The 22,882-nt window shown below is 43.1% G+C and overlaps 1 protein-coding gene across 3 annotated transcripts in view; it reads right to left on the reverse strand.

Annotated features, from left to right (window-relative positions):
- Positions 1 to 22,882, reverse strand: part of LOC137379296 (coiled-coil domain-containing protein 102A-like) — a 647,611-nt gene that overhangs the window by 616,027 nt on the left and 8,702 nt on the right. The gene's annotated exons all lie outside the window — the stretch shown is intronic.

A 22,882-nucleotide genomic window follows, 5' to 3' on the forward strand; every position in this document is an offset into this window, starting at 1 on the left:
ATGTCAAGTCTATCTGTTCCATCTCCCTGGTAAATACCAAAGCGACATAATTATTTAATATTTCTACCATCTATCATTACCAGTGGTACTATCCTGTCTATTCCTTAATGATCCTATTCCCATCACAGCATTCCTTTTATTATTCATGTGTCTGTAAAATATTTTGCCATTTTAATCTATGTTCCCTGATAATTTAATTTCAGAGCTCCTCTTTGTCTTCCTAATTGTTTATTAACTTCTCTCCTAATCTCTTCGTATTCTGTCTTATCATGCACACCTCTACTCTCTTTGGATTTCATGTATGCCTCTTTCCTAATGCATAGTTGTTCCCTTATGTCTGTATTCATCCATGGAGTCTCACTAGTATTTAGTTTGCTCTTTCCTATTAGCGGATTTTTTTCCCTACATTGTTGAACACAGTTTTAAATGTTTCCCGTTGTTGCTCGACATCGTTGTTTGCCAATATTGTTGCTCATTTTATTTTCCCAAGTTCCATTCTCAGGTCCTCAAATTCAGCTTTTCTCCAATCTATTAAACTAGCTTTCATCATACTTCTCTGAAACTCCACAAATTCCATGGAGGTTGTAACAGGCCATGTACAATTCATATTAGAAAAGACTCTCAGCAGCTGAGAATAGAAAACTAACATTGACTTCTGACCACTGGAGGCAATTGACAGAAATCTCCAGATTTCATGGCATAATCCAACTCTGCCTTGCTGCACTCCACAGGGAAGATGCCTCTAGTCCCAAAAGGACTGCAGCCATTGAGCTACAATATCCCCAGAACTGATAAGAACATTAGAAATAGCAGCAGGAGTAGCCCACACAGCCCCTCCAGCCTACTCCACCATTCAATAAGATTATGGATGATTTTCAACCTCAACTCCACTTTCCTTCCCAATCACCATACTCTCGACACCCTTTGATTCTTACAATTCTTACGCTATTAGGAAAAAGACCAATGTGGGCCCCTTGAAAACGGCAAACAGTGATATTGTCAATCAAAATAGGGAAATGCCAGACATGTTGAATAATTGCTTTGACATAAGAACACAAGAACTAGGAGCAGGAGTAGGCAATTCAGCCCCTCGAGCCTGCTCCACCATTCAATACGATCATGGCTGATCTCATCTTGGCCTCAACTCCACTTTCCTGCCCGTTCTCCATAACCCTTCAACCCATTACTAATTAAAAATCTGTGTATCTCCTCCTTAAATTTACTCAATGTCCCGGCATCCATCGCACTCTGGGGTAGTGAATTCCATAGACTCACGACCCTTTGAGAGAAGTAATTTCTCCTCATCTCTGTTTTAAATCTGCTAACCCTTATCCTAAAACTATGACCTCTCATTCTAGATTACCCCACAAGAGGAAACATCCTCTCTACATCTACTTTGTCAATGCCCTTAATCATCTTATATACCTCAATTAGATCTCCTCTCATTTTTCTAAACTCTAAAGCGTAAAGGCCTAAACTTCTCAATTCTCTTCATAAGACAAGCCCCTCATCTCTGGAATCAATCCAGTGAACCTCCTCTGAACTGCCTCCAATGCAACTACATCCCTCCTCAAGTAAGGGGACCAAAACTGTACGCAATACTCCAGGTGCAGTCTCATTAATGCCTTGTGCAATTGCAGCAACACTTCCCTACTTTTATATTCTATTCCTTTAGCAATAAATGCCAAAATTTCATTTGCCTTCCTTATTACCTGCTGCACCTGCATACTAGTTTTCTGCGATTCATGCACGAGGACACCCAGATCCCTCTGCACCGAAGCACTCTGAAGTTTCTCTCCATTTAGATAATAATTTGCCTTTCTATTCTTCCGACCAAAATGGATAACCTCACACTTATCCACGTTAAACTCCATCTGCCAAATTTTGGCCCATTCACCTAACCTATCCATATCCATTTGTAAATTTCTTATTTCTTTATTGCAACTTACTATCCCACCTATTTTAGTGTCATCTCCAAATTTGGCTATAGTACCTTCTATCCCTGCATCAAAGCCATTGATATAGATTCTAAATAGTTGGGGACCGAACCCTGTGGCACCCCACTAGTTACATCTTGCCAACCAGAAAAAGACCCATTTAACCCGACTCTCTGTTTTCTGTTGGTTAGCCAATCCCTATTATCCACTTTGCTTGTTACATCGTCAAAGAACTCGAGCAAATTAGTCAAACCACGATTTACCCTTCATAAAACCATGCTGACTCTGATGGATTACGTTTTGACTTTCTAAATGTCCTGTTATTACTTCCTTTATAATGGAATCTAACAATTTCCCAACGACGATGTTAAATTAACTGGTCTATAGTTTCCTACTTTTTGCCTCCCTCCCTTTTTGAATTAGGGTGTTACATTAGCATTTTTCCAATCCACTGAAACCTTTCCCGTATCCAGAGAATTTTGGAATATTATAACCAATGGATCCACTATCTCCACTGCCACTTCCTTTAAGACCCTAGGATGCAGGCCATCGGGCCATGGAGACTTGTCTGCCTTCAATCCCAATAGTTCGCTCAGCACTTTTTCCCTAGTGATGATGATTGTTTTAATTCCTCCCTTTCTATAACCTCTGCATTACTTGTAATTATTGGGATGGTACTAGTGTCCTCCACCGTGAAAACTGAGCCAAAATACTGATTTAGTGTCTCCACCATTTCTGTGTTCCCCTCTATTAACTCCCCAGTCTCATCCTCTGAGGGACCAACATTCACTTTAGCTACTCTCTTCCCTTTTATATACTTATAGAAGCTTTTGCTATCCGTTTTTATATTTTGTACTAGTTTTCTTTCATAATTTACCTTTGCTCTTTTTATTACTTTTTTAGTAACCCTTTGTTGATCTTTAAAAGTTTCCCAATCTCCCAGCCTGCCACTGGTCTTTGCAATATGGTATGCCTTAGTTTTTGTCTTTATGTTATCCTTAACTTCCTTGCTCAGCCATGGATGCTTTTCCCCCTCTTACAATCTTTCTTCCTCTCTGGAATATATTTTAGTTGTGTCAGTATTTAAAGTAGGGGAAGAGGTAGAGCAACTATTCAACATATCCACCATTTCCTTCCTAGATATCCCAAGGAAACTAATGTTGAATCAGGGACAGGAACTCACCAAAATTAATGTAAGCAATATAATAGTAAAGATGAAAGTAATGACATTGAAGAGTGAGAAATCCCGAGGAGCAGATGCTTTCCATCCCAGGGTTTTAAAGGAAGTAGGTGAGAGCATTGCAGATGCCCTAAATATAATCTTTCACAGTTCTCTTGATTCGGGAACTGCTGTTTTACATTGGGAAGTTGCGCATGTCACTCCGTTATTTAAGAAAGCTAAAAGAGGGAAACAAGGGAATTATAGATTAGCTAGCCAAACAGGAAATTACTGGAGTCTATTAGTAAAAATAGAATGACTGAACAGCTTGGAAATTCTTAGCTAATCAAAGAGAGCCAGCGTGAATTTGTAAAGGGTAGATCATGCCTGACAAACCTGAAGAGATGACTGAAGTAGTGGACAGGGGAATGTCAATGCATGTTATTTATATGGACTTCCAGAACAGAAGCTCAATAATTTCCATTTTTGCTGTCTGCGGTGCATTATGGGTATACCCTGGCAGATCAGAACCACAAATGCAGCGGTCCTCTCAAAGGCAGAGCTCCCGGGTATGTTGGCTCGAATCAAACAGAGGCGGCTTCGGTGGATTGGATACATCCACAGGATAGAAGATGGTCACACACCCAAGGACCTTTGGTCTGGTGAGGTAGTCGGGGCCAGACAACCAGTGGGGCGCCCAAAGCTGTGCTTCAAGGATGCTTGCAAGCATGACATGAAGGCCCTAATTGTCAACAATCACATCTCGGAGTCATTAGCTGGCAAAAGATGGAAATGGCGGCATATCTTGTGGATTGACGTGCACTACCATGATGACCAGTTGCTACAGCAGCTTGACAACAAGAACTCACAGCATCACTTGGCAGTTTCACGTGCAGCACTTGTGGCAGAATCTGTATATTGAGGATTGGCCCTCACAGCCATCAGCAAAGGTGCACCAAGAGAATACACCCCACTGAAATGGATTGTTTGCTGTGTGTCCATCATCTTTCGTAGATGGAAGGATGCCAACAACCAAACTGGAAGGCACTTGCTAAAGTCCCTCAAATTATTGACCTGGTTAGAAAAATTGGCTAAATGGAAGGAGATAGGGAATAGAGATAATGGGCAGGTACTCAAATTGACAAGATGCGACTAGTGGTGTCAAGGATCTGTGTTGGGGCCTCAATCACTCACCATATTTAGCAATGACTTAGATGATGGAAGAAAGCCACATATCCAAACTAGTGATGACAAAGATAGGTGGTATTGTAAGCAGTGGAGATGGAAGCATAAATCTACAAAGAGATATTGATAGATTCAGTGAACGGTCAAAACTATGACAAATGGATTTCAATGTAGGGAAATGTGAGGTCATCCACTTTACGAACATACGAATTAGGAGCAGGAATAGGCCACTCAGCCCTTCGGGCCTGCTCCGCCATTCAATAAGTTCATGGCTGAATTGATGACTCCACATTTCCACCTACCCCCGATAACCTTTCACCCCCTTGCTTATCAAGAATCTATCTCCCTCTGCCTTAAAAATATTCAAAGACTCTGCTTCCACTGTCTTTTGAGGAAGAGAATTCCAAAGACTCATGACCCTCAGAGAAAAAAATTCTCCTCATCTCTGTCTTAAATGGGCGACCCCATATTTTTAAATAGTGACCCCTAGTTCTAGATTCGCCCACAAGGGGAAACATCCATTCCACACCCACGCTGTCACGACCCCTCAGGATCTTATATGTTTCAATCAAGTCGCCTCTTACTCTTCTAAATTCCAGCAGATACAAGCCTAGCCTGTCCAATCTTTCCTCGTAAGTCAGCCCGCCCATTCCAGATATTAGTCCAGTAAACCTTCTCTGTACTGCCTCTAACGCATTTACATCCTTCCTTAAATAATGAGACCAGTACTGTACACAGTACTTCAGATGTGGTCTCACCAATGCCCTGTATAGCTGAAGCATAACCTCCTTACGTTTGTATCCAATTCCCCTCGCGATAAACGATAATGTTCTATTTGCTTTCGTAATTACGTGCTGTACCTGCATACTAACCTTTTGTGATTCATGAGATCCCTCTGCATCTCAGCTCTGCAATCTCTCACCATATAGATAATATGCTTCTTTTTTAATTCTTCGTGCCAAAGTGGACAATTTCCCACATTATACTCCATTTGCCAGGTCTTTACCCACTCACTTAACCTATCTATATCCCTTTGTAGCCCCTTTGTCCTTTTCACAAGTTACTTTCCTAACTATCTTTGTGTCATCAGCAAATTTAGCAACCATACCTTCGGTTCCTTCATCTAGGTCATTTATATAAATTGTAAAAAGTTGAGGCCCCAGCACAGAGATCCCTGTGGCACACCACTCGTTACATCTTGCCAACCAGAAAATGACCCATTTATACCTACTCTCTGTTTCCTGTCAGCTAGCCAGTCTTCTATCCATGCCAATATGTCACCCCCTACATCATGAGCTTTTATTTTCTGCAATAACCTTTGATGTGGCACTTTATCAAATGCCTTCTGGAAATCTAAGTACAATACATCCACCGGTTCCTCTTTATCCACAGCACATGTAACTCCCTCAAAGAACTCCAATAAATTGGTTAAACATGATTTCCCTTTCACAAAATCATGTTGACTCTGCCTGATTACCTTGGATTTTTCTAAATGCCCTGCTATAGTGTCCTTAATAATAGCTTCTAACAATTTCCCTAAGACAGATGTTAAGCTAACTGGCCTGTAGTTTCTTGCTTTCTGTTCCCTCCCTTTTTGAATAAAGGAGTTACATTCGCTATTTTCTAATCTAACGGAACTATCCCCTAATGTAGGGAATTTTTGAAAATTAAAAGTAACGCATCAACCATCTCACTAGCCACTTCTTTTCATCAGGACCCAGGGACTTGTCAGCCCACAGCTCCAACAATTTGTTCACTACCACTTCCCTGGTGATTGTAATTTTGCTCCCTCCCTTCCATTTCCTGACTTGCAGCTAATACTGGGATGTTGTTTGTTTAGTTTAGTTTAGTTATACAGCACTGAAACAGGCCCTTCGGCCCACTGAGTCTGTGCCGACCATTAACCACCCATTTATACTAATCCTACATTAATCCCATATTCCTACCACATCCCCACCTGTCCCTATATTTCCCTACCACCTACCTATACTAGGGGCAATTTATAATGGCCAATTTACCTACCAACCTGCAAGTCTTTTGGCTGTGGGAGGAAACCGGAGCACCCGGAGAAAATCCACGCAGACACAGGGAGAACTTGCAAACTCCACACAGGCAGTACCTAGAATTGAACCCGGGTCGCTGGAGCTGTGAGGCTGCGGTGCTAACCACTGCGCCACTGTGCCGCCCATTTGTATCCTCAATAGTGAAGACCGATGCAAAATGCCTGTTCAATTCACCTGCCATCTCCTTATTATCCATTATTAATTCCCCAGACTCACTTTCTATAGGAACAACGCTCACTCTGTTAACTCTTCTTTTTAAAATATCTTTAGAAACTCTTACTGTCTGTCTTTATATTTCTAGCTAGCTTTCTCGCGTATTCTAATTTTAGCTTTCTTATCTATCTTTAGTCATTCTTTGCTGTTTTTTTATCTTCTGTCTAATCTTCTGACCTGCCTCCCATCTTTGTGCAATTTTCTTTTAAGTTTGATACTATCTTTAACTGTTTTAGTTAACCACGGACGGCGGGTCCCACCCTTGGAATTTTCTTTCTTGTTGAAATGTATCTATTCTGTGTGTTCTGAAATATCCCTTTAAATGTCTGACACTGCATCTAAATTGACCTATTCCTTAACCGGATTTGCCAGTTCACCTTAGCTAGCTCTGCTTTAATGCCCTCCTAATTTCCCTTATTTAAGTTTAATACACTAGTCTTGGACGCCCTCTTCTCTCCCTCAACCTGAATGTAAAATTAAATCATATTATGATCGCTGCTACCTAGGGGCACCTTAACTATGAGGTCATTTATTAATCCTATCTCGTTGCACAATACCAGGTCTAGTATAGCCTGCTCTCTGGTTGGCTCCAGAACATATTGTTCCAAGAAATTATCCCAAAAACATTTTATGTACTCTTCATCTAGGCTACCTCTGCCCATCTGATTTTTCCAGTCTATATGTAGGTTAAAATCCCCTATAATTATCGCTGGACCTATCTGACAAGCTGTCATTATTTCTTCCTTTATACCCGTCATAGTGTGGTTGATGTTAGGTGGCCTGTATACCACTCCCACAAGTGACTTCTTGTCTTTTTGATTTCTCATCTCTACTTTGGACCTAATAAGTGTAGAACAGGGTACTTTCTAAATAGTGAAAAGCTAGAAACAATAAAGGTCCAAAGAGACTTGGGAATCCCGGTACATAGGACATTAAAATACCATGAAGAGGTACAGAAAATATTCAAAAGGTTTAATGAACGCTGGTCTTCATGTCTAGAGGATTAGAATAGAAGGAAGTAGAAATCATGCTTCAACTGTACAAAGTTCTGGTTAGACCACACCTGGAATTACTCGAAGCAGTTCTCAGCACTACGGTTTAGGAATATATATTGGCCTGGGAGGGAGTGCAACATAGATTTACCAGAATGACAACTGGCCTCCAGGGGTTACATTCGGAGGAGAGAATAAGCAAATTAGGGTTGTATTCCATTGAATTTAGAAGGTTAAGGGGTGATTTGATCAAAGGTTTCAAGCTATTAAGAACAGACAGGGATAGATAGAAATGATTTCCTGAAAAACAGACTAACGTGGCAAGGGAATACACAATAAATGTTTGGATACTAAGAAGTGTAGAGGAACAAAGGGACCTTGGAGTGCATGTCCACATATCCCTAAAGGTGGCTGGACAGGTAGATTTAGGTGGTCAAGAAGGCATATGGGGTACTGTATTAGCCGAGGCATAGAATTGAAGAGTTGGAAGGTTATATTGGAAATGTATAAAACACTGGTTAGGCCACCGCTGGACTACTGAATTCAGTTCTAGTCACCACACTATAGGAAAGATGTGAGTGCACTAGAGAAGGTACAGAGGAGAAAAATGAGGATGTTGCTTGGACTGTAGAATTTTAATTATGAGGAAAGACTGGATAGGCTAGGATTGTTTTCTTTGGAACAGAGGAAGCTGAGGGGAGACCTAATTGAAGTGTATAAAATTATGAGGAGTCAAGATAGAGTAAGGCCCCATTCGCCTTGGCTGAGGGGTCCATAACCAAGCAGCACAGATTTAGGGCAAGTGGTAGGAGGTTTACAGGGAATTCGAGAAGAAATGTTTGCACCCAGAGGGTGGTGGAGATCTGGAACTCACTGCCTGGGAGGGTAGGAGAGGCAGAAACCCTTGAAGTGCTGTAACCTGCAAGGCTACAGACCAAAAGCCAGAAAGCGAGATTAAGTTGGATGGCTCCTTGTCACCAAGTGCGGACGTGATGGGCCAAATAGCCTTTTTGTGCTGGAAATTTCTATGATTCTATCCCACATAAAACAAATTCAATTATCACTGAATAAGCCATTAATCAGCCAAAAGCAGAAAAATACTCATTTTTAAGAATATTGGAACAGAAGTTGGCCATTCAGCTCCTCAAGCCTGTCCCACCAATAAGATCAGAGACAAAAAAACTCATTAAGATCCTTGCCCACATCTTCTGCATCTAAGCACAAGTTCCCTTGTACATCTGATAGGCCCTACCCTTTCCTGAGTTATCCTTTTGCTCTTAATGTACTGATAAAACATCTTTGGGTTTTCCTTGATTTTACCTGCCAATAATTTTTCATATCCTCTTTGCTTTTCTAATTTCCTTTTTTACTTCATCACTGCACTTTCTATACTCCTCTAGGCTTTATAAAGTGTTGAGTCACTGTCGAAACTCAATAGAATACAAGCAAACTTTATGCAAGTTGTCCTCACAATGTAACCGTTCAAGCTTTGGTATCATTCTGGTGAAATTGCACTGTAACTCCTCCAAGGCAAATATATATCTCAAGGTGCAGTGCCTAAAACCGAGAATAATGCTCCAGATGGGGTGTGAGCAATGTCCTGCACAACTGAATCATCGCTTTCCTCCCTTTGTATTCCAGCCCTCTTCAGATAAAGGCCAACATTCCACTCCCCACTTTTTGATTGTTTTGTGTACTTGTGCACTAGTTTTTAGTGACTAGTGTACCTGGACCACAAAATCTCTCTCCTCTTCCACAGCTCCTAATCTCTCAAATTATAAAACACAATTATGATAACAAAGTAAGAATATTTAGTGAATAAAGCCACTAATTTTCTTATCAGAAATGTAAACTGAAATGGCAAGATTATCTTTTGGAATATGCGGCAAACATCACATAGTTTGAAGAAATTTGGTGAATGTGTAGTCTGGAGCTACTGTACATTCCACAACTGAACTGTACATCTCAGTCCCAATCTACACTGCACACTCGATCAGATAGCAAAACATCCAACAGTGCTGAAACCAAAGTCTCAACAAACACATACAATCACACATTACAAAGTTCAACATTCTGTATAAGATTTCTTTTTATTAAAATGCTGTGCCGCACCATTAATTTAAAAAAGCCTGAAACAGCATTAAAATTATAATGAAGCAATAAAATCCAACATTGGCAGAACAGATTTTGAGAGAAGCTCATACAATACTGCACACTTCAGGGTTTCCCAACTGACCCTTATCAGAAAGGGATGGCGGGAAGGAATTCCTTGGCACTGTAAGTTCCTGGTTCTGCTTCAGTACTCCATTGATTGGATCCTTTACACTGAGAGAGAGAGTGCACTACCTGAAACCATGCAGCAAAAACTAGAAGAGAATAACTAATTCATCTTCATCAGAGCAGACTCAAACACAGAACTCTTCAAACCCATACAATGAGCCACAGGCAAAGGCATTTTTAAAAATAGCAAACTCAGTTATTTCTGTTTGGGAATTCCTAGCTAGACATACATTTTGTCCTTTGCATTCCTACCCAAGCTTTTCCCATCCTGAAAAAGACACTGAACTGAAGACTATGGTAGGTTATTTCCATAATTACTCAGCCAGCTAAGTCATAACTAGGAAAATCATAAATTACACGAGGCTGTTTTCACCCAGGCTGATGCCCGAGCGCAATGCTGACAAAGTGCTACATTATCAGAAGTACATTCCTACAAATAAGGTATTCAACAGCAATTCCACCTGATAAAGATCACATGGCACAGAAATAGAACAGGGCGCTCTGGCCAATACTGCTGCCTCGACCACCAAGAACACAAACTGGTCACTTGTCACTGCTTTTTGAGGACCACTACTTATGCAGAATGACCATTGCATTGTCCACATAACAATGTGTGAGGCACTTTGAGATGATTGGATCCTGTATAAATACAACCATGTTTTCAAATTCAAGGATAGACTTTAGGGCATTACAGCCCCTGAAGAAGTCAAGGAGGGCCTTCGAACCCCTTTCCTCTACTGTATTAACTCTCCCATCATGCCATCCACATCGTTGTATTTTAAATAATTTAATGTTTCTGCCTGGAAAATTATTCATTGATCATTGAGTAATAATGCTTTTCCTGATAGACATTCTCAATTTACTTGCATCTCTTTTTCATTGATATTTTCTGGTGCTACTTTGAACGAATAATCTGGGTTTACCTTACTTCATTTACGATCATCAATGATGTTCCCCTTCCTTAACTTCATTCTCCAGATGGTAAAGCTGAAACCTTTTTCTTCCTTCTCCATAACTCATTTACACACATGGGTTCTCTTTGTCATGACCTTACTAACGTTAGATTTTCTATAGCATGCTGACTAAAGCTGAACTCAGTATTCTATGTGTGCTCAATTCTAATTGGATCCTCATATTATCTGAATACTAGCAGAGACCCACAAAGCATTTGTCATCAAATTACTACACTTAACCAATTCCATCACCTCATTCACCCATTCCAAGACTCACAAAACGTTTGCGATGAAATTATCATCTTTATTGCAACAGTAATTCATTAAATCCTCATCCCATGTCATTCCATTCTTTCCATGCTATCTTTCCCACGCAGTACCGTAGAATTGAGGCCATGATCAGATCAGCCATGAAGTTATTTAATGGCACAGCAGGTTCGAGGGTCAAATGGCCGACTCATACCCCTATTCCACATGTCCTTCTGTACCCTACCCGTTCATTTCATCCTTCTCATATCAACCTCATCCCATCCCCTGTCCCACCCCTCCTTCCTATGCCATTCCTATCCCCCTATGCTGTCTCCGCTATCCTTCATGACATTTGCCTCCGTCCATGCACCCCCAATCTCTCCAGCCAGGGTAACTTTGTTGTTGGGCTCCCTTACCTTTCACTGTTTTTGTTCTCCAGCATCAACACCCCCAACCCTGCCGAGGAGGGCACCCGCAGTTCCACAATTCATGGAAAAAATACCACTTGGGGTATGTGTTTCCAAATGTATTAGGGATGGGGACAGCGTGTGCACGGCTTCACTCTAAACCCCACATGTTGGGAGGATAAGGAGACGCTGTGGCGATGTCGGAGGTTGGGAACAGGACACCTCGCCTAACCCTACCCAGAAAGAGGGAGTGAGAGTGAGAGAGTGTGTGCGTATGTATGTGTGTGATCCTCACCTGACCGCACCCAGAGAGAGAGAGAGAGAGACAGAGACAGAGACAGTGTGTGCGTGTGCTCCTCACCTGACCGTACCCAGAGAGAGAGAGAGAGAGACAGAGACAGAGACAGTGTGTGTGTGTGCTCCTCACCTGACCGTACCCAGAGAGAGAGAGAGAGACAGAGACAGTGTGTGTGTGTGCTCCTCACCTGACCGCACCGAGAGAGAGAGAGACAGAGACAGAGACAGAGACAGTGTGTGCGTGTGCTCCTCACCTGACCGTACCCAGAGAGAGAGAGAGAGAGACAGACAGAGAGACAGAGACAGTGTGTGTGTGTGCTCCTCACCTGACCGTACCCAGAGAGAGAGAGAGAGACAGAGACAGTGTGTGTGTGTGCTCCTCACCTGACCGCACCGAGAGAGAGAGAGACAGAGACAGACAGAGAGACAGAGACAGTGTGTGTGTGTGCTCCTCACCTGACCGCACCGAGAGAGAGAGAGACAGAGACAGACAGAGAGACAGAGACAGTGTGTGTGTGTGCTCCTCACCTGACCGTACCCAGAGAGAGACACACACACAGAGACAGACAGAGAGTGTGTGCGTTTGTGTGTGCTCCTCACCTGACCGTACCCAGAGAGAGAGAGAGACAGAGACAGAGACAGACAGAGAGAGGGACAGAGACAGTGTGTGTCCTCACCTGACCGTACTCAGAGAGAGAGACAGAGACAGTGTGTGTACTCCTCACCTGACTGCACCCAGAGTGAGAGACAGAGAGTGAGAGTATGTGTGTGGGGTTACGTATGTGCATGTGTGTGCGTGCGTGTGTGTTCGCTCCTCACCTGACTGGACCCCGGAGAGGAAAGCAGCTGATAACTAAACCCAGGCCCTGATATGGTGCTGATAATCAAACCTAGGAGAGGCTGTGGTGTAGCGGTAATGGCACTGAGTTAGTTATCCAAAGGCCTAGGTGATTGTCTTGGGGACACAGGTTCAATTTCCACTGTGGCAGCTGATGGAATTTAAATTCAATTAACGGATTGTCTCCTGACAACTCAAAGCATGTGCAGAGTAATCGCTGACGTCATCAGTGCGTCTGAACATTTGCTGACTTTCCAGTATGAATCCGCACATGCGCACTCTAGCATCACCATGTAATGAGGTCTGAGTGTTGCTTCACCCTTCAATGGCTCTGATCGCTACCGCCATCCCTCCAACAGTACAACGCTCCCCTCTTCGATCGCCGCCTCAAGCGCCCTGAAACGGCGCTGATAATTAAACCCAGGCCTTCAACTGGCGCTGATAATTAATCCCAGACCCTCAACTGGCGCTGATAATTAACCCCAGGCCCTCAACTGGCGCTGATAATTAATCCCAGGCCCTCAACTGGCGCTGATAATTAACCCCAGGCCCTCAACTGGCGCTGATAATTAATCCCAGGCCTTCAACTGGCGCTGCTAATTAACCCCAGGCCCTCAACTGGCGCTGATAATTAATCCCAGGCCTTCAACTGGCGCTGATAATTAATCCCAGGCCCTCAACTGGCGCTGATAATTAACCCCAGGCCCTCAACTGGCGCTGATAATTAACCCCAGGCCCTCAACTGGCGCTGATAATTAATCCCAGGCCCTGAAACCTTTTTGCAGCGGCAACAGGGAGAGCGAGGTGGCAGCTGGGTAAGTAAGTCCTATATATTTGGGCAGCGGCTGAACCCGAGACACTACACCTGTAGTGTCTCCCACCCGCCCTCCTCCTCTAACCAAAAAAAAAGGACTCGGTGGTGTGCAGATAAGGTAAGGCTTTTTCTATTTATTTTTTTTTCGTGTGATTGGCAAAAACTTTTCATTCCTTTTTCACTTATCTAAGTTAAGACTAAGTTAAGCTCAGGATTAAAAATGGCAGGAGATCTCAGACCCGTATCATGCTCCTCTTGCTCAATGTGGGAGCTCAGGGACACGGCTGATGTCCCTGACTCCTTCACGTGCAGGAAGTGTGTCCAGCTGCAGCTCTTGTTAGACCGCATGACGGCTCTGGAGCTGTGGATGGACTCAATTTGGAGCATGCGCGATGCTGAGGAGGTCGTGGATAGCACGTTTAGCGAATTGGTCACACCGCAGATTAGGATTGCTGAGGGAGAAAGGGAATGGGTGACCAAAAGGCAGAGAAAGAGCAGGAAGGCAGCGCAGGTGTCCCCTGCGGTCATCTCCCTCCAAAACAGGTATACCGTTTTGGATACTGTTGAGGGAGATGGCTCACCAGGGGAAGGCAGCAGCAGCCAGGTTCATGGCACCGTGGCTGGCTCTGCTGTTCAGAAGAGCGGGAAAAACAGTGGAAGGGCTATAGTCATCGGGGATTCGATTGGAAGGGGAGTAGATAGGCGGTTCTGTGGTCGAAAACGAGACTCCCGAATGGTATGTTGCCTCCCAGATGCACGGGTCAGGGATGTCTCAGATGGGCTGCAGAACATTCTGAAAGGGGAGGGTGAACAGCCAGTTGTCGTTGTGCACATAGGCACCAATGATATAGGTAAAAAAACGGGATGAGGTCCGACAAGCAGAATTTAGGGAGTTAGGAGCCAAGTTAAAAAGTAGGACCTGAGGTAGTAATCTCAGGATTGCTACCAGTGCCACGTGATAGTTAGAGTAGAAATGAAAGAATAGTCAGGATGAATGCGTGGCTTGAGAGATGGTGCAGGAAGGAGGGGTTCAGATTTTTGGGACATTGGGACCGGTTCTGGGGGAGGTGGGACTATTACAAATTGGACGGTCTACACCTGGGCCGGACTGGAACCAATGTCCTTGGGGGTTCTTTTGCTAACGCTGTTGGGGAGGGTTTAAAATAATGTGGCAGGGGGATGGGAACCAAATGAGGTCAGTGGACAGTAAGGAGGTAGTAACAAAAGCCTGTAAGGAACTAGATAATGAAGTCAGCGTGACTAAGGGAAAGAGTAGACAGGGAGCAGATGATGAATATAAAGGGACTGGTGGTCTGAGGTGCATTTGTTTTAATGCAAGAAGTGTAGTAGGTAAGGCAGATGGACTTAGGGCTTGGATTAGTACCTGGGAGTATGATGTTATTGCTATTACTGATTGGCAACTAAATATCCCAGGATATCGATGCTTCAGGCGGGTTAGAGAGGGAGGTAAAAGGGGTGGAGGAGTTGCATTACTGGTCAAAGAGGATATCACAGCTGTGCTGAAGGAGGGCACTATGGAGAACTCGAGCAGTGAGGCAATATGGGCAGAACTCAGAAATAGGAAGGGTGCGGTAACAATGTTGGGGCTGTAAGACAGGCCTCCCAACAGCGAGCGTGAGATAGAGGTACAAATATGTAAACAGATTATGGGAAGATGTAGGAGCAACAGGGTGGTGGTGATAGGAGATTTTAATTTTCCCAACATTGACTGGGATTCACTTCGTGTTAGTGGCCTAGATGGAGCAGAATTTGTAAGGAGCATCCAGGAGGATTTTCTAGAGCAGTATGTAAATAGTCCAACTCGGGAAGGGGCCATACTGGACCTGGTGTTGGGGAATGAGCCCGGCCAGGTGGTTGAAGTTTCAGTAGGGGACTACTTTGGGAATAGTGATCACAATTCAGTAAGTTTTAGAATACTCATGGACAAAGACGAGAGTGGTCCTAAAGGAAGAGTGCTAACTTGGGGGAAGGCCAACTATACCAAAATTCGGCAGGAGCTGGGAAATGTAGATTGGGAGCAGCTGTTTGAAGGTAAATCCACATTTGATATGTGGGAGGCTTTTAAAGAGAGGTTGATTAGCGTGCAGGAGAGACATGTTCCTGTGAAAATGAGGGATAGAAATGGCAAATTAGGGAACCATGGATGACAGGTGAAATTGTGAGACTAACTAAGAGGAAAAAGGAAGCATACATAAGGTCTAGGAGGCTGAAGAAAGACGAAGCTTTGAAAGAATATCGGGAATGTAGGACCAATCTGAAACGAGGAATTAAGAGGGCTAAAAGGGGTCATGAAATATCTTTAGCAAACAGGGTTAAGGAAAATCCCAAAGCCTTTTATTCATATATAAGGAGCAAGAGGGTAACTAGAGAAAGGACTGGCCCACTCAAGGACAAAGGAGGAAAGTTATGCATGGAGTCAGAGAAAATGGGTGAGATTCTAAACGAGTACTTTGCATCGGTATTCACCGAGGAGAGGGACATGAAGGATGTTGAGGTTAGGGACAGATGTTTGATTACTCTAGGTCAAGTCGGCATAAGGAGGGAGGAAGTGTTGGGTATTCTAAAAGGCATTAAGGTGGACAAGTCCTCAGGTCCGGATGGGATCTATCCCAGGTTACTGTGGGAAGCGAGAGAGGAAATAGCTGGGGCCTTAACAGATATCTTTGCAGCATCCTTAAACACGGGTGAGGTCCCGGAGGACTGGAGAATTGCTAATGTTGTCCCCTTGTTTAAGAAGGGTAGCAGGGATAATCCAGGTAATTATAGACCGGTGAGCCTGACGTCAGTGGTAGGGAAGCTGCTGGAGAAGATACTGAGGGATAGGATCTATTCCCATTTGGAAGAAAATGGGCTCATCAGTGATAGGCAACATGGTTTTGTGCAGGGAAGGTCATATCTTACCAACTTAATAGAATTCTTTGAGGAAGTGACAAAGTTGATTGATGAGGGAAGGGCTGTCGATGTCATATACATGGACTTCAGTAAGGCGTTTGATAAAGTTCCCCATGGTCGGCTGATGGAGAAAGTGAAGTCGCTTGGGGTCCAAGGTGTACTAGCTAGATGGATAAAGAACTGGCTGGGCAACAGGAGACAGAGAGTAGCAGTGGAAGGGAGTTTCTCAAAATGGAGATGTGTGACCAGTGGTGTTCCACAGGGATCCGTGCTGGGACCACTGTTGTTTGTGATATACATAAATGATTTTGAGGAAAGTATAGGTGGTCTGATTAGCAAGTTTGCAGACGACACTAAGATTGGTGGAGTAGCAGATAGTGAAGGGGACTGTCAGACAATACAGCAGAATATAGATAGATTGGAGAGCTGGGCAGAGAAATGGCAGATGGAGTTCAATCAGGGCAAATGCGAGGTGATGCATTTTGGAAGATCCAATTCAAGAGTGAACTGTACAGTAAATGGAAAAGTCCTGGGGAAAATTGATGTACAGAGAGATTTGGGTGTTCAGGTCCATTGTTCCCTGAAGGTGGCAACGCAGGTCAATAGAGTGGTCAAGTAGGCATACGGCATGCTTTCCTTCATCGGACGGGGTTGGCAGGTCATGTTACAGTTGTATAAGACTTTGGTTCGGCCACATTTGGAATACTGCGTGCAGTTCTGGTCGCCACATTACCAAAAGGATGTCGATGCTTTGGAGAGGGTGCAGAGGAGGTTCACCAGGATGTTGCCTGGTATGGAGGGCGCTAGCTATGAAGAGAGGTTGAGTAGATTAGGATTATTTTCATTAGAAAGATGGAGGTTGAGGGGGGACCTGATTGAAGTGTACAAAATCATGAGAGGTATAGACAGGCTGGATAGCAAGAAGCTTTTTCCCAGAGTGGGGGATTCAGTTACTAGGGGTCACGAATTCAAAGTGAAAGGGGAAAAGTTTAGGGGGGATATGCGTGGAAAGTTCTTTACGCAGAGGGTGGTGGGTGCCTGGAACGCGTTGCCAGCGGAGGTGGTAGACGCAGGCACGATAGCGTCTTTTAAGATGTATCTAGACAGATACATGAATGGGCAGGAAGCAAAGAGATACAGACCCTTAGAAAATAGGCGACATGTTTAGATAGAGGATCTGGATCGGCGCAGGCTTGGAGGGCCGAAGGACCTGTTCTTGTGCTGTAATTTTCTTTGTTCTTTCTTTGAAACAGCACTGATAATGAATTCCAGGCCCTCAACTGGCGCTGATAATTAATCCCAGGCCCTCAACTGGCGCTGATAATTAATCCCAGGCCCTCAACTGGTACTGATAATTAATCCCAGGCCCTCAACTGGCACTGATAATTAATCCCAGGCCCTCAACTGGCACTGATAATTAATCCCAGGCCCTCAACTGTCGCTGATAATTAATCCCAGGCCCTCAACTAGCGCTGATAATTAATCCCAGGCCCTCAACTAGCGCTGATAATTAATCCCAGGCCCTCAACTGGCGCTGATAATTAATCCCAGGCCCTCAACTGGCGCTGATAATTAATCCCAGGCCCTGAAACAGCACTGATAATTAATCCCAGGCCCTCAACTGGCACTGATAATTAATCCCAGGCCCTCAACTGGCGCTGATAATTAATCCCAGGCCCTGAAACAGCACTGATAATTAATCCCAGGCCCTCAACTGGCGCTGATAATTAATCCCAGGCCCTGAAACAGCACTGATAATTAATCCCAGGCCCTCAACTGGCACTGATAATTAATCCCAGGCCCTGAAACAGCACTGATAATTAATCCCAGGCCCTCAACTGGCACTGATAATTAATCCCAGGCCCTCAACTGGCGCTGATAATTAATCCCAGGCCCTGAAACAGCACTGATAATTAATCCCAGGCCCTCAACTGGCACTGATAATTAATCCCAGGCCCTGAAACAGCACTGATAATTAATCCCAGGCCCTCAACTGGCGCTGATAATTAATCCCAGGCCCTGAAACAGCACTGATAATTAATTCCAGGCCCTCAACTGGCACTGATAATTAATCCCAGGCCCTGAAACAGCACTGATAATTAATCCCAGGCCCTCAACTGGCACTGATAATTAATCCCAGGCCCTCAACTGGCGCTGATAATTAATCCCAGGCCCTGAAACAGCACTGATAATTAATTCCAGGCCCTCAACTGGCACTGATAATTAATCCCAGGCCCTCAACTGGCCCTCAATGGTTTATATCTTTGTCGAGTGTTATGGAATAACTCCTTAAATGTCGCCACTGCTTATCTACGTTGTTACTCTTTAACCTATTTTCCTAGTCCACTGTAGTCAACTCTGTCTTTGTACCTTTGTAATTGCCTTTAAGACACGCATTTCAGACCCATGTTTCCCATCCTCAAATTGATTGTGAAATTCTATCATGTTATGATCACTCTTGCCCAGATGATCCTTTATTATGAGATCATTAATTGATCCTGTCTCATTACTCATTACCAGGTCTAAAACAGCCTGTTAACTGGTTGGTTCCAGAATGTATTGTTCTAAGAAACTGTCCCAAATACACTCTATGAATTCATCCTCAAGGCTACCTTTGCCAATTTGATTTGTCCAATCTATATGAAGATTAAAATTGCCCATGATTATTGCAGTACCTTTCTTACAATACCCCATTATTTCTTGATTTATACTCTATCCTACAGTGTGGCTGCTGTTAGGTGGCCTATCTACCACTCCACCAGTGACTTCTTTCCTTTGCTATTTCTTATCTCCACCCAAACTGATTCTACAGCTTGATCTTCCGGGCCATCGTTTTTCACTACTGTACTGATCTCATCCTTTATTAACAGAGCTATCCCACCTCCTTTACTTTTCTACCTATCCTTTCAAAATATCAAATACCCTTGAATATTCAGTTCCCACTACAGAAGGTTAAGGGGGGATTTAATAGAGATGTTCAAAAATTATGAAGAGTTTTGACAGAATAAACAATGAGAAACTGTTTCCACTGGTAGGAGGTGCGTAACCAGAGGACACCAATTTATGCTAACTAGCAAAAGGATCAGAGGCAAAATGACAAAATCTTTTTAATGCAGCAATCAGAAAAGCTCTGTGTGAAAGGGCAGTGGAAGCAGATCCAAGAATAACTGTCAAAAGGGAATTGGATAAAGACTTGAAGGGGAATTTTGCAGGAGGATGGAAAAAGGATAGTGGAATGGGAGTAATCAGATTGCTCTTTTACTGAGCAGGCGCAAGCATGATGGGACGAATGGCCTTCTGTGCTGTACAATTTGATGAAATACTGCTCCATGAAACTTGCATCCCACTGCCATCTGTTGCTGGGCTTTTCCCAACTCAGCTGTACTAAATGGTTTGCTGCATTTTCATAAGACAATGGTGTTGCTGAATTAATGAACTTTGAAAACGTCAAAGATTGTTTTTCTGCCTCATCTCCAAGTCAGGGGCAGAGTGACACAAATCCGAACAAAGGAAATAATGTGTAACTAACTTAATTTATGCTAAAAACTGGTTCAATCAAACAAACTGCCAAATGTAAAACTTGGCACTGTTATAGGCAGAATAAAAATCTACAGTGCAGTACAAGATGTGCAATCATTTACATGCTTCAATACAATGTATACCTGCACAGCATGCAAATATCTGGAGATGACCTATAAATTGGTGTGTATATTGTGATTATTCGTCACTGTAACGTAATGGAAGAAATAAAATATTTTGAAAAAAGCATTGGTCACCAGTTTTCAACACAAATAGTAAATTAGTTCCATAAAGTTAAAAACATGTGCAAGAGGAACTAATTTTATAAAGTTCAGCTTCATTTTCAAAACACTCAATATCAGCACAAAACTTTAATTTTAATGGCTTGATCAATATAACCTTTCTGTACACAGATGCACAACTGGGATAAAAGGGGAAGAGGAAATTTAGATCTTAATACTTCACAGAGCATGGTTTGAGGTCCTGAGGAAGGAAGAACACAGTAGGAGACTGTGGTCAGCTAAAGACTCATTGCACAATGAGGGTATAGGGAGAAGGAAGTGTATGTACAATACCATATTTAGTTTAGTTTAGTTTAGTTTAGTTTAGAGATACAGCACTGAAACAGGCCCTTCGGCCCACCGAGTCTGTGCCGACCATCAACCACCCATTTATACTAATCCTACACTAATTCCATATTCCTACCACATCCCCACCTGTCCCTATATTCCCCTACCACCTACCTATACTAGGGGCAATTGCTAATGGCCAATTTACCTATCAATCTGCAAGTCTTTGTCATGTGGGAGGAAACCGGAGCACCCGGAGGAAACCCACGCAGACACAGGGAGAACTTGCAAACTCCACACAGGCAGTACCCAGAATTGAACCCGGGTCCCTGGAGCTGTGAGGCTGCGGTGCTAACCACTGCGCCAAGGAAACTCAAAGAGAATAGTATGAACCATAATTGCATTAAACACAGAGGGACTGAAACTGGTCTCAGACAATAGCGGAAACAGGTGATAGAAATTTGGGAACCCGTTTTCCATGGAAACTTATTTTACACCTTGTCTGATTTTCTTTCCCATTGAAGTTAGGTACATTGAGTGGACAGCTGATTCACTATTGGCCGTTTTGCGCCTTCGTCGGTGAAGAGTTTCACTCGCAGAAACACAACACAGTTTGCAGCAGATACTGGAGACTGAAGGCATGACAGCGATTCATCATCAGAAGAATTGATGTTTTTCTTGAATTCTGTCCAGAAGCACAAGGACAGAAACTGACATATGGAAAGAGTACTGAAGTCCCAAACAGGCATCAGAGAACTAAAATGTTAAATCAAACTTCTTGAAGCCAGCTTTAGCAATGGAGGAAAAGTAGGAATTCCAATCGAAAATCAGGCAGATTGAGGTCAAAAATGTCAATAGATGAAGAAGGGAAACATCAATAATATGACAGAAACTATTGACAGTGACAAAGAATCTATGACCAATGACTTGAAACAAATAAGAATTTTGCTGTTCCAAAGGGCATAAGCAAGATAATGACGCAGTGATTAATGTACCACAATGAGAAAGGACTGAGGTTTTATGTATCAATACCACGTAATCGAAAGGAAATTAATTGATGGGTTGTAAAGTGCAATGATCAGTAAAGGAGCAAACACAGTTTCATGATGAGTACAAATGAAGAAGGAACTGAGTGGGGAGAAACAGAGCAGAGCAACCCCTGAATTAATTACCAACAATGCACCAATCATAGTACAGATAGAGGCATTTCAGAGAAAATGATAGCTATAATCAGAGCTTTGGTACGTAGAGTCATAGAGTTATACAGCACAGAAACAGGTCCTTCGGCCCATTGTGTCTGTGCCGGCCAAGTAATGGTAGCATTTTAGGCCAGATACTTTGCAAATCTTATAGAGATGTCCACAATGACAGATAAAATGAAAGGCCCAACAGGACACATTTAGGATCATGAGGAAGGAAATTGCAGAGGCACTTGGAATTAGATTTCAGGGCTCTATTGAATATGGATGCTTGCTGGAGAACTGGAGAGTGGCCAATACAGAATCAATTTTTAAAAATATAAATAGAGCTAACCAGGTAATTAGCCTTTTATTCTGAAAAGGCCTGATCTTGGAAACCAACCAGTCAGGCCAGTTAGGAACACAGGAACATAGGAGCAAGAGTAGGCCATTCAGCCCAGCAAGCCTGCCCCGCCATTCAATATGATCATGCCTGATCACTTCAATGCTTTTTCCCACACTATCCCCATATCCATTTATCTCATTGGTATTTCGAAATCTGTCAATCTTTGCTTTAAACATACTCAATGACTGAACTTCCACAACCCTCTGAGTTAGAGAATTCCAAAGATTTACAACCCTCTGAGTAAAGAAATTTCTCCTCATCTTGGTCCTAAGTGGCTTCCCCCCTTATTTTGAACTTGTGTCCCCTGGTTCTAGACTCCCCAACCAGGGGAAACATCTTACTTGCATCTACCCTGTCTATCCCTTAAGTATTTTGTAGGTTTCAATAAGATCACCTCTCATTCTTCGAAATTCTAGAGGACACAGGCCCAGTTTTCCTAATCTCTCTTCTTAGGACAGTCCCGTCATCCCGGGAACCAGTCTGGTGAACCTTTGTTACACTCCCTCTATGTCAATAACATCCTTCCTAAGGTAAGGGGACCAAAACTGCACACAGTACTCCAGGTGCAGTCTAACCAAGGTTCTATACAATTGAAGCAAGACTTTACTACTCCTGTGCTCAAATCCTCTTGCAATAAAGGCTAACATATCATTAGCCTTCCTAATTACTTGCTGCCCCTGCATGTTAACTTTCAGTCCCTTACTGGCGAGGACACCCAGGTCTCTTTGTACATCTACAGTTTCTAATCTCTTACCATTTCAGAAATACTCTATTCCTCCTACCAAAGTGGATAACCTCACATTTTTTCCACATTAACATGTGCAGTAGAAAAAAAGGTAGTGTCTTTAATTAAGGATGGAATCACTATTTATCCAGATTAAGGGAAAATAGTTAAAAATTAGCAAGCACG

This window comes from Heterodontus francisci, chromosome 17, assembly GCF_036365525.1.
Source record: "Heterodontus francisci isolate sHetFra1 chromosome 17, sHetFra1.hap1, whole genome shotgun sequence".
Classification (NCBI taxonomy): Eukaryota; Metazoa; Chordata; class Chondrichthyes; order Heterodontiformes; family Heterodontidae; genus Heterodontus; species Heterodontus francisci.